The sequence below is a fragment of the Plectropomus leopardus genome, chromosome 2 (assembly GCF_008729295.1).
Source record: "Plectropomus leopardus isolate mb chromosome 2, YSFRI_Pleo_2.0, whole genome shotgun sequence".
Lineage (NCBI taxonomy): Eukaryota > Metazoa > Chordata > Actinopteri > Perciformes > Serranidae > Plectropomus > Plectropomus leopardus.
The window spans coordinates 3629515-3645170 of record NC_056464.1 but is presented as its reverse complement, the minus strand read 5'-3'; the positions used below and the strand labels follow the sequence as shown (position 1 = coordinate 3645170).

General features: G+C 39.6%; 1 long non-coding RNA gene across 1 annotated transcript in view; it reads left to right on the top strand.

Annotated features, from left to right (window-relative positions):
* The first annotated feature begins 10973 nt into the window (after positions 1-10973).
* The window catches only part of LOC121952127, a 45947-nt gene continuing 41264 nt past the window's right edge, over positions 10974-15656 (top strand). The window contains exons 1-2 of the long non-coding RNA XR_006106430.1: positions 10974-11053; positions 11193-11268. This is a non-coding gene — a long non-coding RNA (uncharacterized LOC121952127). The remainder of the gene's footprint in view (positions 11054-11192; positions 11269-15656) is intronic.

Sequence of the window (15656 nt, the reverse complement as noted above, 5' to 3'; positions counted from 1 at the left end):
ATTAGATTTCAAAATATCAAGATATAGCCTAAAAGTATCGCAGTATTAATTTAAAACCATGTTGTCCAGGTATACCTGTGCCACAGAGCATCCCAGACTAAAATAAAATCCAGACAGTGCGCAGAGTCTCTGTGGATAAATACACCACCACGTATTTCCAGTGGGTCAAAGGTCATGACTGAAAAGGATTAGTTTTGTATGAGTCTTTGAATTATTTTATTTTATTTTTTGAAATAATGAAAATCCTGCATATGTATCCTTTATTTGACCAAGTAAAAGACTCATTGAGCTTTAAAATCTCTTTTACAAAAGTGACCTGGCCAAGAAGGCATCTTAAAACATGCATACTGCATAGTATGTATTTTAAGAAATCTCAGGAAAAAAATACCTGGATCCACATAACTAATTGGCCTGAGCTAACTTTCTACCAACTTTAATTGAAATGTATAAACAAAATTGCACTTCATGATCCTTAATTTTGAGTTTGTCCATGCCATAGGGCTGTAATGGTGCATGTAACCACACGCAACGGTGCATGTAACCACACCCAGAAAACACAGTATGTAGATGAATGTGCATGAGTTGTGACATGGTGTACCGTGGGGCTAGCAGCTCATAGTGCTAACTCCGTAAACAGCCATTTAACCTCCTGAGCAGGAATGAAAGGGTGGGAATTATTCTTCCACAATGCTGCGTTTTGATATCACCGCTGTATGAATACTATGCAAAGCAATGGCAATGAGATAGCCAGTAAGACATTCATAAACATGTAGGCACAGCAAGACTGGCTTACCATAACAAGCTACAGAGAAGCTTAGATTACAACACACACAGAAACTTCATTCTCTGCCCAGGACGCCATGACTCTGCTATATCTTTACATAGCAAATAGTGGTTTGCTGCTTTATTAAAGCTCTGAATGTTGCATAGAGCTCCTTTAAATACCTAGATTTAGAAAAGCCAAGATCATAATGTTGCATACAGAAGCTTTAAGAACATGTTGATATAACATCTGAAGGCCTCAGGTCAATATTTATTAGAACAAAATTTGTTGTTCAATACAATTATTGCACAGGAAATATGTAAATACAAATTACTACAAAGCATGGCAACCATTTAAATAATAAATGTATATAAAAAAATTAGACTTCAGCTAAAGCTAAAGCCAAAGCCAAGAACCCCCTTTCTGTTTATTAGCATTAATTATCATTAGGTAATAGATAATATTAGAATGTTTTTGCTTTATTCACTGATGTTAAACTGTGTTGCTCAGCTACCACACAGTATTTAAATCATCTCACAAGGAGGTCAGGCTGCAGCTGAACTTTGATATGACGGTTTTTAGATGAACTCATTTTGCTGTAAGATCATTTGACTATGACATTTGATATGACCAAATCATTTGAAATAATCCATATACAACAAACATTTGTTTATTCTGTGCATTATCAAATTGACTGAAATTTATTTGCACATTTGAATTCTTTTTAAAGTGATATCTCACAGTTTGCATCATACTATTTACAGTTTTGTTTCTGTGCTGTTGCTGTCCGGATGGTTTTTGCACCTGTTGAGAGTCTCAGAGAGACAAACTGAAGACATAAAGATTTTAAATGAAAGGAAGAGCTTTTTTGAAGGCTATTTTCAGCGCTAAGACTTTCTGCCTCTGTGTTGTTTTGATGTGTGTCCACCTTCTGTCAATGTGTACGTGTGTTTTTGTGTCTAGGGTGGGGCATGGGAGGATATTCAGCATTAATGTAGCCATAGCAACAGTTGCTCAATTACCGGTGTGTGTCTTGTTTACCTCCAGACGGTGGGCCTCTCTCTCTCATCCTCACTGTCCGAAACAGCTGCTCCCTCCCCGTCCCTCGCTCTCCCTGCTTTCACTGTCTGTCTTCTCTCAACAGTGTTTTGAGATGTCTTTCCTCAGTGTGAAGCCAAAGACACAAATACGTCCAGGTATTATAGAGCCTCACCACAATAACTAAATAAGAACTAAAAATGTCTCTTTTAACCTTTTGAAACCTGGGCTGACATCACTTTTTTTGGTTTCATGCTGCTGTTCCACAAGTATTTTAACCTTTGAGCCAATTGGTGCAATTTCTTTCAAAAACACTAGAAAAGGGCAACAAGCAACTTGGTAATGAATTGTAAGAAATTAGTACATTTATCAAATTATTTTAAAAAACTAAGAAAAAATGTCTAGGGAAAAAATTTTTTTAATTATTTTGCAAAGTTAATAATCTTAAAACATTTCAAAGGACTGTTCATCCTTGTTTGTGCTTTCCGTCATTGACCAAGAGTTGATGTTTTGTGCATGCATAGGACTCTCTCTCTTTTTTCTCTCTCTCTCTCTCTCTCTCTCTCTCACACACACACACACACACATGCACACACACTCCCTGTTTTCTGGGAAGAACATGGTGTTACCGGCAGGAAGGGGAGAAACAAACCTTTAAAAAAGTCCCTTAATTATCTCTGAAGCCATGCATATGTGAACCATAACACAGCTGGATTTGATGTCTCAGTCTGCCTTTTCTTTTAAACTAAATTTAATCACATTTTGGGGTAAATGTAGTTGTTTGTCCCCCTAAAGTTATGGATTCTGTGAAGGATTCTTTTCCCAAATGTGGAAATGACCTCAGAGTTGCTGCTTTACTGGAACTAGGTTGAGCATCAAGTCGGGTTGGCACGCAGCACATCTGTGTGTGTGTGTGTGTGTGTGTGTGTGAGTCCGTGCGTGCATGTGTGTGTGACTCACATGCCCCTTGGCTGGCTCTCCCAGTCCACAATGTGATTTCACCCAGCTGGGTCCTGGAGGTGGATGGACAGCTTCATCCATGCAACCTCCAGCAGAGAGGACAGGGTGTCTGCTCTGCCAGCCCCACTCACAGTGCTCCATCCTAGGCTTAGAGCCGCAAAGCCCCTGGCTGCCTGGAGGTCAGGGGTCCCAGGTGGCTGATAATGATCTAGCAAAAAACACCTCAGAAATGTGTGTGATATGTGTGTATTAGCTTGTGATGAAGCATGTGTAGCACTTTTGTTTGGCCATAGTCATAAATAGAATGATATAGCTTTTTGAAAATTAGTTTCCTGTCTTTTTCTTTTGTTTTTTTTTTTGGTGTTTGATTTTACAGGCAGTTCATCATTATACAATTATGCCCATAATAATAATAATAATGATAAAATAATAATAATAATAATAACAACAAAAAGCATTTTTTTCAAGTTTTTCTTTATGTGTAACAAACAAAATAAAAAAAACACATTAAAGAAAAACTTGAAAAAAATGCTTCTCAAAGATTTGCATGATTTGATTGACATTTTGATTATGAGGAAGTGATCTGTCTTTAAGGATAAATAATGGAATGGTTCATGCCTTCTACTAACACGCAATTTTTTGGAAAACATTGCACTTCTCAGAAACAATAATCTCCTGGTCTGCTGTAGCTGACATGTTGGGCAATCACACACATACACACAGACACACACACAGAGACAAACATCAAAACACATTTTTGGCTCCCGTCCTAAACTTGTTTGCTCTGATGAAACAGCTCGCTGGCCGCTTGATTAGAAGGAAATAAACAACAGAGGATTGTGGGAACAGGGTGTCCTCGCGTCCAGGGAACTGCACTGCATGGGGTAAAAGAACTCACTACAGACATTTTTTACTCTCTTATTCACCCTCTTTTAATTTTTCTCTGTACTTAACATGCGTGTTTTTGTCTGTGAATATGTAAGTTATTTCTCCAACAAGAATTTTTATTGTGTACACCCCCCTTCTCCTCTCAATAGCTCTCTCTTTATATCTCTGTTTCTATAAATTTTTAAAAAGCTCAATTAGCGAGCTACCTGATACTGATGAAAGGGGCTGCTTGTGCGTGACAACGCATGTGTGTTTGTGTCAGAGGTATTGGTCTTCTGGTTTGAATATTTGTGCCGTCCCTCAAAGACATTTTTTGCAGGTTGTTTGTCCGTTCGACACATTCTCGTGAACACAATATCTCAAGAATACCTGGGGGGAACTTCCTCAAATTTGGCACAAATGTCCACATAGACTCAAAAGAAAACTCATTACATTTTGCTGGCAAAAAGGTCACTGTGACCTTGTGTCTGTCTTGTTATCCGCTTATCTCGAGAACATCTTGAGGGAATTTCTTCAAATTTGGCATAAACGTCCACTTTCAGTCACAGATGAACTCATTATCATTTTGCTGGTAGATCAATAGATGGATGGACAGGTGGAAAAAACACTTTGATGGACTATACAGAAAGGTGTCCCATGGGACACGTCTCCTGCGATACAGTGTGATGTTACTGCGTGTTACTTGGGAAGCGAGAAGAGGGGGACACTGTCTGTATAATAGTTTCAGTCTGTTCCTCCACCATATTGTTTGGCTCGATGTACAATCCTCCGTCCACTGGACAAAGCCTTATTGATGGTAACCCACATACTGTATCTGCTTACCATGGATTGGGTCTGGACTACAAAAACACACACACACACACACACACACACACACACACACACACACTCTGACTTGAGAATGGGAAGTACTGGAATTTTCCTTATTTGAGGGAGAAGGAAAAAAAAACGTTGACATTCACCCACCCATACACACCTAACAAAGAATCTGTATGTGTGTGTCAATGGGTGACATTTCAGATCACAAGAATTGTTGTCCTCAGTTGCATGCAGACTGAAGACACACGCACCCGCACAGGCACACACACACACACACACACATTTGTGAAGCTCCCTCTGCCAATATTTTCATATAGTCTACTGACTAATAAGTGTTTTTACATCTGCGTGACTTGTGTGACCCTCCAACTACTGGTTTCTACTGAATCAAAGAGCAGTGTGTTCCATGTGTGTGTGTGTTTGTTACTTTTGTACATTTGATCAGAAAAAAAAACAATCTTTCCCAGTGCCTAGGGTGAGATCTGCCCCTGACACCCGGTTCAATAACCACAGGACATGACTGCACTCTGTAGATTTTTTTGTGTGTGTGTGTGTGTAGGGGTCAACGGCACAGTTAATTAACGCATGGACCCCCCTGGCATACACTGTAATGAGTCCAGTTATTGTGTAGCTGTGACGTTGTCCTCATTTCTTACATCCCTTCTCCTTTCCTTACTGTTCCCATTTCTCTTAATTCCCCACTCACTGCTGTTTAATATAAGTTTCAGTGTGATACCAAAATAATACCTTACCTAACACCTTTTTCAACACAACCTTTTCTAATTTATCAGTCACGTATGCAAAGCCAGGAAATCAATAAAGACTGTATAAAAAAGTGGGCTTATGGAAGTAGCCAACTTGACATCACCCATTGGTTTGTGAGCTGATTCATGACTGCTGAAATTAACTAATTAACTTTTTAAACAGGCTATAAAAATGTTTATGTAGGCTATGTTAAAACAGACCCACTACACACACACACACACACACACAAAACAAGCAGGCCAGCAAAACACAAAGTACAAATGAAACACAAATCAAAAAATATATGGAAAAAGTTTAAGCAGTCCAAGTCAAGTCAACTTTTTTAAGTCTCAAGTCTGAGCTCTACAGCTCTGTTATGCTCTCAAATTCTAATTGTCTCTTGATCATAAAAAATAGTCTTTTTTATAGTTTTTTTTTTATTTCTATTGGTTAATATATAATGTGATCATTCACTGATGTTCATGAATAAAAGCTGTAGAGACGAGAACAAGATGTGTTTGATCAAACAACAAGTTAAGACACCAGGAGACAGCCCAACCAGCAGGGAACGTTCCTAGAACATTAGCTAATGTTACCTACAAGTTGTAATAATGTTAATCTAATGTTCAAAGAATGTTTTAAGGATGGTTATCATTTCAAATAATGTCCCTGTAAGGTTAAATGCTGACTAGGAGGTAACGTTGGAACTGCAACATTCTGAGGATTCTGAGATGACAGATCATACAATGCTCTTTTATAAAATGCTCCTGCATTCATGTCATTGATATTACAGACCATTTTTAATGAAAATGTAATGTAATGTAATATGTTAACAATAAAAAACCCCCAACATTTTAAACATTTTTTAAAATCTGTTTTAGTAATGTAACCCTAACTTTATAAAAAACATTCTAGGAACTGGAAGAAAACTACTAAAACATTGCATTGGTTGCATTGTGCCATTTTCTGAACATTTTTAGAACCAAAAATTGCTAGCTGCTAGCTTAAGATGGCAAACATACATTTAATGGACTGTCCTTTGTGTGCTGACCTGCCTCAGTCTTTATTATTTAAATTAAGTATTAAGTGGAAGTAATTGGACACACGCATAACTCTGAGCTGCAAGCTTAAGTTTGGAGGTAGTAACAGGATGATATATGAGGGGTGTGTGTGTGTGTGTGTGTGTGTGTGTGTGTGTGTGTGTGTGTATGTGTGTGTTTAGTGGGGGGGGCTCAAGTGCAAAAATCCTTTTGGCTGTGTTGCTGTTTTGCTTGTCTGTTGCTGATCTGAGCAGAGGTCAACTAACTCAAGTCCATCTGGGCACGAGTTGATGTTGTCTTTGCTTTTGTTTGTGCACTTATATGTGTGTGTGTGTGTGTGTTAGTGAATGTCTTAGCGCACGTCTTAAGAAAAAGCAGAGGGGAGTTTGAGGTTATCCTATTGTTGTCAGGGCATTTATTTTAATTATATGTGAGGGTCATTTGCATGTCAGAGCTAGCAGCGGCGGGTTGGGGGGGTTATTGATTGTTTGGGGGTGTGGCTGGAGACAGAAGGGAGCTGAAAATGCTGGCTGAGGTCAGAAGGTCAAGCCTAGATACACACACACATACACACACACACACACACACACCCAAAAGATACATAAAGCAGAAAATCTCTCTGTCTTTCTTTGTCTCCCCAGGCCTTAGGTCTGCTTAAAGTGGGGGGGGGGGGCTCCATAACATGCCCTTAAGGTCCAAATCCTCCACCCAGCCCCCCACCCACAGACCTCCTCTCTTCCTTTATAGATTTCTTGCTCTCTTTCTGTTTTCTCTCCCATTAAGAACATTCCCACAGCTTGAAATTGCTAATTAAATCAAAAATGTTTTTTTAAATTTTTATTTTCAAATGATTCTGTTTGACTGACGTTGACATTTGGACAAACAGACTTGTCAATATTTATCATTTACTATCTTCACCTTTTTCTGCAGGACACTTTTATCATCCTTTTTTCATTTTTTAAATTTAAGATTATTTTTTGGCCATTTCTTGCCTTTATTATAGTACAGTTAGAGAGTGACAGGAAAGGGGGAGAGAGAACGGGGATGACACGCAGCAAAGGGCTGCAAGCCTGAGTGGAACGCGGGCCACCGCAAAGGACTCAGCCTACATGGGGCGGACGCTCTACTCACGGAGCTAGAGGACGTCCCACACTTTTATCATCCTTTTCATGCATGGCTTTTGGAGACCTCACATAATTAATAGTAGTTCTCCGCACAATCTCCACCTTGAGCAGAAGTTAAATGCCACATCCATATTTGGCAACCTTTCCGATTTTCCCGGGAGACTCCCGATTTTTCACTGCCCTCTCTTGGTGTCCTCCCAGAGTCCCATTTCTCCTGATTTAGAGGGCCTTGACGCCGTCCACTCTTAAAGTGTATTGCTACACAATGCATGTCACATGCCCTCGGAAGAGAGTGGCTAACGCCGCCTTGCTAGCTGCTTGTTTTTAAGTATAATAGAGAGCATTTAATGTAATAATGCTGTTGCAGGGAAGTTTTTTTCTTGATATATTTGTCAAGAATTCTCCCTTATTTTGAGGTCTCAAGGTTGGCACATGGCATTGCACAAAGCTTGGAAGCAAAAGTAAAAAATATAAACCTGAAATAGGCTATACAGTAGTATTTGCATGAAACAAAGTTCCACCGCCAGATTAAATGGAGGATGTGGCGCTTTGATTGGTACCCAGACAACATTTGTATGTGGGGCTAATGTGGGTAGTAAATGAGCTGAAAAATGGGCCCCGCATTGGATTGTCCATGGGTTTCTATATTGGCATATAACATATATGCTAATTGCCCACATGGGTAAGTTTACTCAAGGTGGCCCCAAATGGGTTATGACAGAACTACCTGGGTACCAAGAGGACATGCATAGACCCAATGTGGGCATCTTATCTGGGGTCAACTTGGGTAACAAGGACAATTCTATATAGGGCCCATTTTTCAACTCATTTACTATCCACCTGGGCCCCACATACAAATTTTGGTTGGGTTACAGCCTCCAGGCCAACATGACATCTCTACTAGAGCTTCTTCTTGATCAGCAGCTGGATGCAGTGACTGCACGCAACATCTCAAAGGTCCTGTCCTCATAGTGGAGTTGCCAGGTTTGCCTTCTGCCCTAAATCCTTTTGATCCCTAACTGACTCTTGAATGGAATTGTTGTCCAGTTTGAGATCCAGATATAAACCTCTAATCTGACTTTGGGTAAAACAGCAAGTAGGGTCTACACCAACACACAGGAGTGTTCATTTACATACTGCAATATGTAGTATTTGAAAAAGCAGTGTTTACTATTATATTACTATATCTGTCATTAATGTGCTGTACTTTTGGAAGGTTTTGCTTCCACCAACCCACCCACACACACAAACACACACACAAACACACACACACACACACACACACACACACACACACACACACACACATTCCTTTGACTTCCAGCCATGTCTTGTCCATGAGAAAACTCAGATAGCCTCCAGCTGTAGGGGGGCTTCCTCGCTTGCACTGCATGCATGGACAACTATGTGTGTTTGTGTGTGTGTTGGATTTTGGTGTGTGTGCATGCATGCCCTGCATTCATGCATGATCGGCCCTGTCTTCTCTGTGACCTGCGTGTGTTTTTTTGCGTGTGAATGTGCTCATGCATGGCTGTTGTGTGTGTTTGAATTTTTATAGGTTACATGTACATGTGGGGAGAGTGTGGGAGGAATGCATTTTTTTATTCACCACACAAACCCAGTGAGATTAGTGTCTTCATAAAGACAATACAAACGACTGCTCATTTATGTTCACAAGGGAAGGATGCTACAAAAAGAGAGACTTTGCCCCGGGAAGGTACATTCAAACAAGGATAAAATGAAAAGCTTTTACTGTCATGGCGATGACATTGTCTTAGTGAAGAAAATTCAAACAATTCAGTCACGTTTTAGCAACACGAAGTAGTTAAAAGTCTTTAAAATGTCAGTTAATGTCTCTAGATAGCTTATTCATTGAACAGTACTAAAAAACCTGTCCTGCTTGGGAAGCTGTGCATTTAGTGTCTTTACTTAATAAATAATAATATATGAAATTATAAATAATTTTATGTCTGTTAATTGACTAACTCAAATAATCATCTTGGCTGTGGGTGGCTGTGGATCAGAGGTAGAGTGGGTCGTCCTCTAATCGGAAGGACAGCAGCTCGATCCCCAGCTCCTCTGGGCAACATGTCGAAGTTGAACCCCAAATTGCTCCCGATGCTGCGTCATCGGAGTGTGAGTGTGTGTGAATGATTACTGAGTAGCAGGTGGCATCTTGTACGGTAGCCTTGGCCACCAGTGTGTGAATGTGTGTGTGAATGGGTGAATGTGACAAGTAGTGTTAAGCACTTTGAGTGGTCAATAAGACTAGAAAAGCACTATAGCCCATTTACTATTCATTTACCATCTTACTATAGCTAATTTGTACCTTACCTAAAAGGGGACCTTTTAGACTTTTACCTAAACGTATGTAAGAGTAACCTCTGCGAGCAAGAACCCTGAGTTATACTTTGTTTCAAGCACTTTTGCTACTTTCCTTTCAAGCTAGCATCAGCTTGTGATGGATTTCTTTATGTAGTCATCTGCTCCAGGCAAACTACTGCAAGTGTTAACATCACATAGCCTACACTGCTACATTTAGCTACATGCTAACGTCAGGGAAACCTATGATCCTATATGGATCCTGCTCAACCATGTTTAAGGTTTTAGTTTAGAAGCTTTTATTGGGGATTTTTTTCATGGCAGAAAGTGCTGCTGTAACTTTGTTACAGTTATCCCTCTGCTGCAAGTACACTGCTACATGTAGCTACGTGCTAACAACAGGGAAACATATAATCTTTGTTGCAGATGAGAATTTCTCCTTAATTTTGGATTATCTTTCTTCTGGAACATGTACAGGTGTGTTAAGAAGCGTTTATTGGTGATTTTTCTAAGCAGAAAGTGCTATTCTCCTTTAGTCATTCCCTGGCGGCAGTAATGGTGCGGAGATGCCAGGCCCCAAAGCTGCTCAGTCTTGCGGCCGATTTTCTTAGCGGCCCATTGCAGTATTACAGCGAAAAAATCCCCTGCAACCCAGAAAGCATTTTCCCCATCTCCAACTGCAAACAAGGTCAATTATGAATCTTTATATTCTGAATTTTTGAGCCATGGTGGTTTTTATGCAAGCTATTCAGCATCAGGCATACAATCAGGCATAAAACACTTTACATGACGTGTTACAAAAACATGTAAAACCTCACTCCAAAAACCTCAACAATATGGCAGGTTTGATGCACCAATTTTTTACCAGTACGTCCTCTTTCACCAAATGTTAGTCCAAAAAGGGGAAACCTGTTGCTTAATCATGTCTGTGTTTCAATTTTTTTTTTATGGTTTTGTTAAGTTTAACATGAAAAACATTAGTCCAACACATTTCTTTTGTAATTCAAAAGAACCTGTGATCTCACACACACATAACAGTGGATTGTCCAAAGGTTGTCCACAGTGTTTGAATTGCATGTGTGTGTGGGACACCGCTTGAAATGTGTGTATGTGAGTGTGTTTGACAGCAGTGGAGCATGTGTGTGTGTGTGTATGTGTGTGTGTGTGTGTGTGTGTGTGTGTCTGAGGCTCATTAATAATGTATGAGGTGGGAGGGGTGAAGGAAAGGGGGCGGTGACAGATGGAGAATCAGTGTGTGTGTGAGAGAGAGAGTGGCCGAGGTCTGAGAAACAGCGGGAGCAAAGAGAGAGAGGGAGAAAGGGATAGACAGAGTGTGGAAAAGGGAAATAGATTGGGTAAGAGATGGATAGAGTGTAGTGTTTTCCTCCATTTTTACAGACCTTACATCTGTTGTGTGGCTCCGTGGTGGATTTGGCTGACAGACGCTCAGTCTTTGTGTTTGCTGTTTTCTCTTTGGTTTCTGGGATGCTGAAGGATTGATGGGGATGGAGATACAACACAGTCACCCAGCACTGCTGTACACCTGGATGCAAGAGCTGCACTGACAGAGGTACTGATATCTCTACACTGTGTATATATGTAATTGTGTGTTTGGGAAGGGGAGAATAAACTCCTTCATGCTTCACTCTTATTTTATGTGCAGATTGTAGAACTTAGCCACCTTTCAAGCGAACATTAGAAATTCACAGTAAAAAACATTTTTACAGCATAGAGATTAAGTCTGCAGCTACAGTATAAACTGTGCGTGGGAAATAAAAACTTTGTGAAAATATACCAGATTTTTTTTTGTGTTCTTTAACCCTTTGAAACCTGGATCAACATCAGTTTCCTCTTGTTACTTTTGGACACCTTTCATAATCATTTAAACCTCTGAAATCTCAGCAAATTGGTATTCTTTTTAACTTAAAAGGTGAAAAAAACAGAAAAAACAAGGACAAAAATATAAAAATAGCTATAAGAAAATAGTTATATATATATCCCGAAGCTATTTTTTCAATACCATCATAAATTATAATTACATATCTAATATTAATTTCATCAACATTTGTAGCACTTTTTAAAGCCATTACCTTGATCTTTTGTTTTCTTTACAATTTATATTTACTTTTTCTGTGCGCTAATTTTCTTGTAACTTTTTACTTATTCCTCACTTTATTTTGGGTAATTTTTTTGTGATGTTGTTCATCACCTTACATGCTTTTCATTTGAGATTGTGCCTATTTGCTCAATTTACAAGAGGTTAAAGCCTCGTAAAGACACTCATTTGTTGAGAAATCAGGTGCAACGATAGCAGCATGTGAATCAAACAGAATACAATGTACTGTACTTTGTCATAGATTTAAATCCCCCACAGCTCACATGCCGTGTCCCGCGATTGTGTTAATCTCCTCACTAAATATCAAAATCTGTTAAACGTGTCATTCAGGCTGGTAGTGCTCTGTGTGTGAGTGAACGCCGTTGTGAATCCATTCTGAAATAAGTCATCCTGCATGGCATGTGTTCTCCAAGCGTCATCGTTATTGTGGATGGCACTGTAGCTACGAGTTATTTTACATCTTTATCATTTTAAATGTTTAATTGGAAAAACATGTTCAATATTCTACCTGCCACACAGATCATGTTATTTCTACTATGTTGTGGTTAAGTGTATTTATATTGGCTGCATAAGTAATTATTCGGGCTGTTAAAAGGAAGAGAAATGCATTGTGGTTACAGCTGTCTATACTGCCAGTCAGCACACACACACACACACACACACACACACACACATTACTCAGTCTGCCACAGTTGATTGGGAAAATATCGATTATGTCTTGTCTGTATGTTACCTCACTGGCCACAATCACTCTTAAAGCTGCTATGTCTGTAGTTTTGTCTCTTTCTCTTTATTGATTTCCTCAACTTCAACATTTGTTATGTTCATGTATTAAGATATCAGCCTCATTCTCAGACACCTACGGTGAGAATAACAGCAGAGTTAGATTTAGTTCCTGCATAATAACATCACACAGATATGATGTGGTGTGACGGCCATATTGGAGGTACCCAGTTGTCATCACCATTGGTTAGCTGTTTCATACCAAATACTGGCTGTGTTATAATAGCTGAGTCTTAAAGGGATAGTTCAGATTGGGTACTTTCACATTGTGAGTGTATTACAAACAGTAGATGTCAGTCAGCACACCCCCAGTTTGGAGAAGCAGGCTGGAGTCCAACATGGAGGCCAAGCATTGTACTGCTGTGGAGGGTCAGGAACAGAACTTATTTAACCACTTAAAAAAGTCTGGCCTTAAAAAAAATCAATAGCAGTTTTAAGTGAACACTATATTTGGAGCGCTTTCACCACTCAACCATTCTGTCAGACAACTCGTTCTGACAGGGAAGCTGTTAACAGCTTTAGTTCCCCATCTGTGCTCCACCAGAGTCCTTTGACATAAACAGTAATTTAAGGTTGTTGAATGTGGGAGCTGTTGGTTTACTGTTGCTTCAGTCAGTTTGTTAGTTGATTTTATCGTGTCAGTTTGGTGAATCAGAACTATTTCCTTTAAATGCCAAAGTCACACAATAACACAAACAAAATAACTGATGGAGGCAGTGGTAGACCAGCACCTCCTGTGTTTAGCGATATTATATCACGGTTTTTCTCAATGGAGTCTGGCTTTGACGAGAGCGATAAAATGACTTCATAGTTCTAGTTGCACTTCTAGTTGAAAATCACTGTCTGACATTAAGGTAAACCAGAGAAAATACTCTCAATATAACACTTAAATCGATACTGATTTTTTTAGGTGGGATTTTTTTAAGTAGTTAAAAAAAAAAGAGGTTGCTGACCCCACCACAGCTGTAGACTGCTTAGCTTCCGTGTCGGACATGTCGTGGTGTCATGCTTGTCTCATGTCTGGAACACCTAGTTGAAGAAGTAATGAGGTTCATGAACTAGTTATGAGGGCTTGTGAATCGTGTCATCTAATAAGTCTACATTGTGCTTTTATTGATCTGATACTGATTAGTTTGGCTTAATCTAAACTAAACAGCACAACATCTGGCATAGGTATTGATTTCCCTGTACTTTATATATTATTTCCTCTTCTTGGCATCCAGGAAACCAGTAAGATGATCAAGTAAATGTGAATTTTATTGCAGTGTAGATTTGTTTTTTTGAGTTTTGGTACGTACATATTCAAAAAGGACCTCTTTGAATATCCTTCTCTAAATGTCTTTCAGTACAATTCAGTGTCGTGTCTGTGCTTATACAGTGTTTACAAATAAGATTTTAATAGTCACATGACATTCCTTTATTCATGGGTTGGAGTGAAGAAATTTTAAGGTGTAAACTACATCAAGTTTCCACTTTACACACAATAGACTCAGAATCTATGTGTGGCAGAATCTGTGGATGCCGCCTTTTTTATTATTCTGTGCCCCCTTCCCTTTGAAACTCATCATGAGTAATTTTTATCCCTCAGCAGCAGTTTTAGTTGCGTCATGGATTATGGATGGATTATATTATTGATCAATTGATCCGGTCAGAGCTCATCAGATCAGATCAACGGATGAGAGGAGAAGCAGAGCGCAGAGTGAGTGAATGCGAGCTTTCAGACCCAGCACATTCAATGGTTAAGTTTCACTTTCACTGTGCAAAATGTTGTGCTGCTCTATCTGAGACAACAGTATGCTTGACGCTCAAAGAGTGTGGTGTAATGAATAGCTGCACAGTGTATATTTTTCTATTGTGGTATAAAATCTATTTGATATTTTAATTGTGGTGGGCAGCCACAAATAAATGAATGTGTTGGAAACCCTGTCACCACTTAATGATGTGAACATCTATGTCTTGTTAGCAGTGGTCTGCTGTGCAGCACTATGGGGGCGTGTCACTGACATTTAACCTTTTCTGAGGTCAAAAAGTCAGATCAATAAGGAAGGAAATGTTATATTTTTTGGAAATGATTCATTAAGAAGAAGAAGCTTTCTGCTGCTCCTCTACAGTATAAACTGCATTTACGGTACCTTGTGGCCTGAGTCTAACCATACTGTATACACAGTGTGTGTGTGTGTGTGTGTGTGTGTGTGTGTGTGTGTAGGAGGTGTAAGTGGTTGTAGTGACGCAAGGCTGTCTGAACATGCTGTTTGTTTGTCACGTAGGAGGATTTTTATACTGAACACATTTGCACACATTACACACACAACCTGCTCACAGATGTTTGTTTTGTGTGTATATGTGTGTGTGTGTGTGTCATAAAAGTGGGAGGATTACTGCATTAATACATTTCAAGTGTGTTTTTTTTTCATGTGCAAGTGTGTGAGTGTGAGTGTGTGTGCTGTGGACAAGTGTTTGTTAAGGGATGGAAGGGGTGGACAGCACTGCCAGAGCATCGAGTGCGCGCGCGCACACACACACACACACACACACACACACACACACACACACACACACACACAAATACAGTGGTGTCTTTGTTTGGGAGCATTGTGAAGAGGAGGTTAATGCACCCAGAAAACAGAAAGAAAGAGGGAGAGAGAGAGAGAGAGAGAGAGAGAGAGAGAGAGAGAAAGACAGAGAGACCTTAATGGACAACGACAGGCCTTTCACTGCAAATATTTGGCCGAGAGGTTTCATACGAACCATCCCATCCCCCTTTCTCTCTTTCTCCATCTCTCTCTCCTCCCCCTCTCTTCATGGCCAAAGGGAAAAGATCAGAACAAATTGTCACTCTGATCTACCCACATTACATGGCTTTTTTTTTCCTAGAAAGAACGATGCTCAAGGCCATGTGCCTGATGCCAATCATGTGGTTGTTGGAAAGCAGAGAAACAGATGTGAATTTGATTGAAAGTCATCGTGTGGATCCTTTGTCATGAGTAAATCATTACAACAGTCATTTACAGACATTATTATATTTTCTGAGTGAGTGAAAAAAGCAGCCCTGGCTCCTG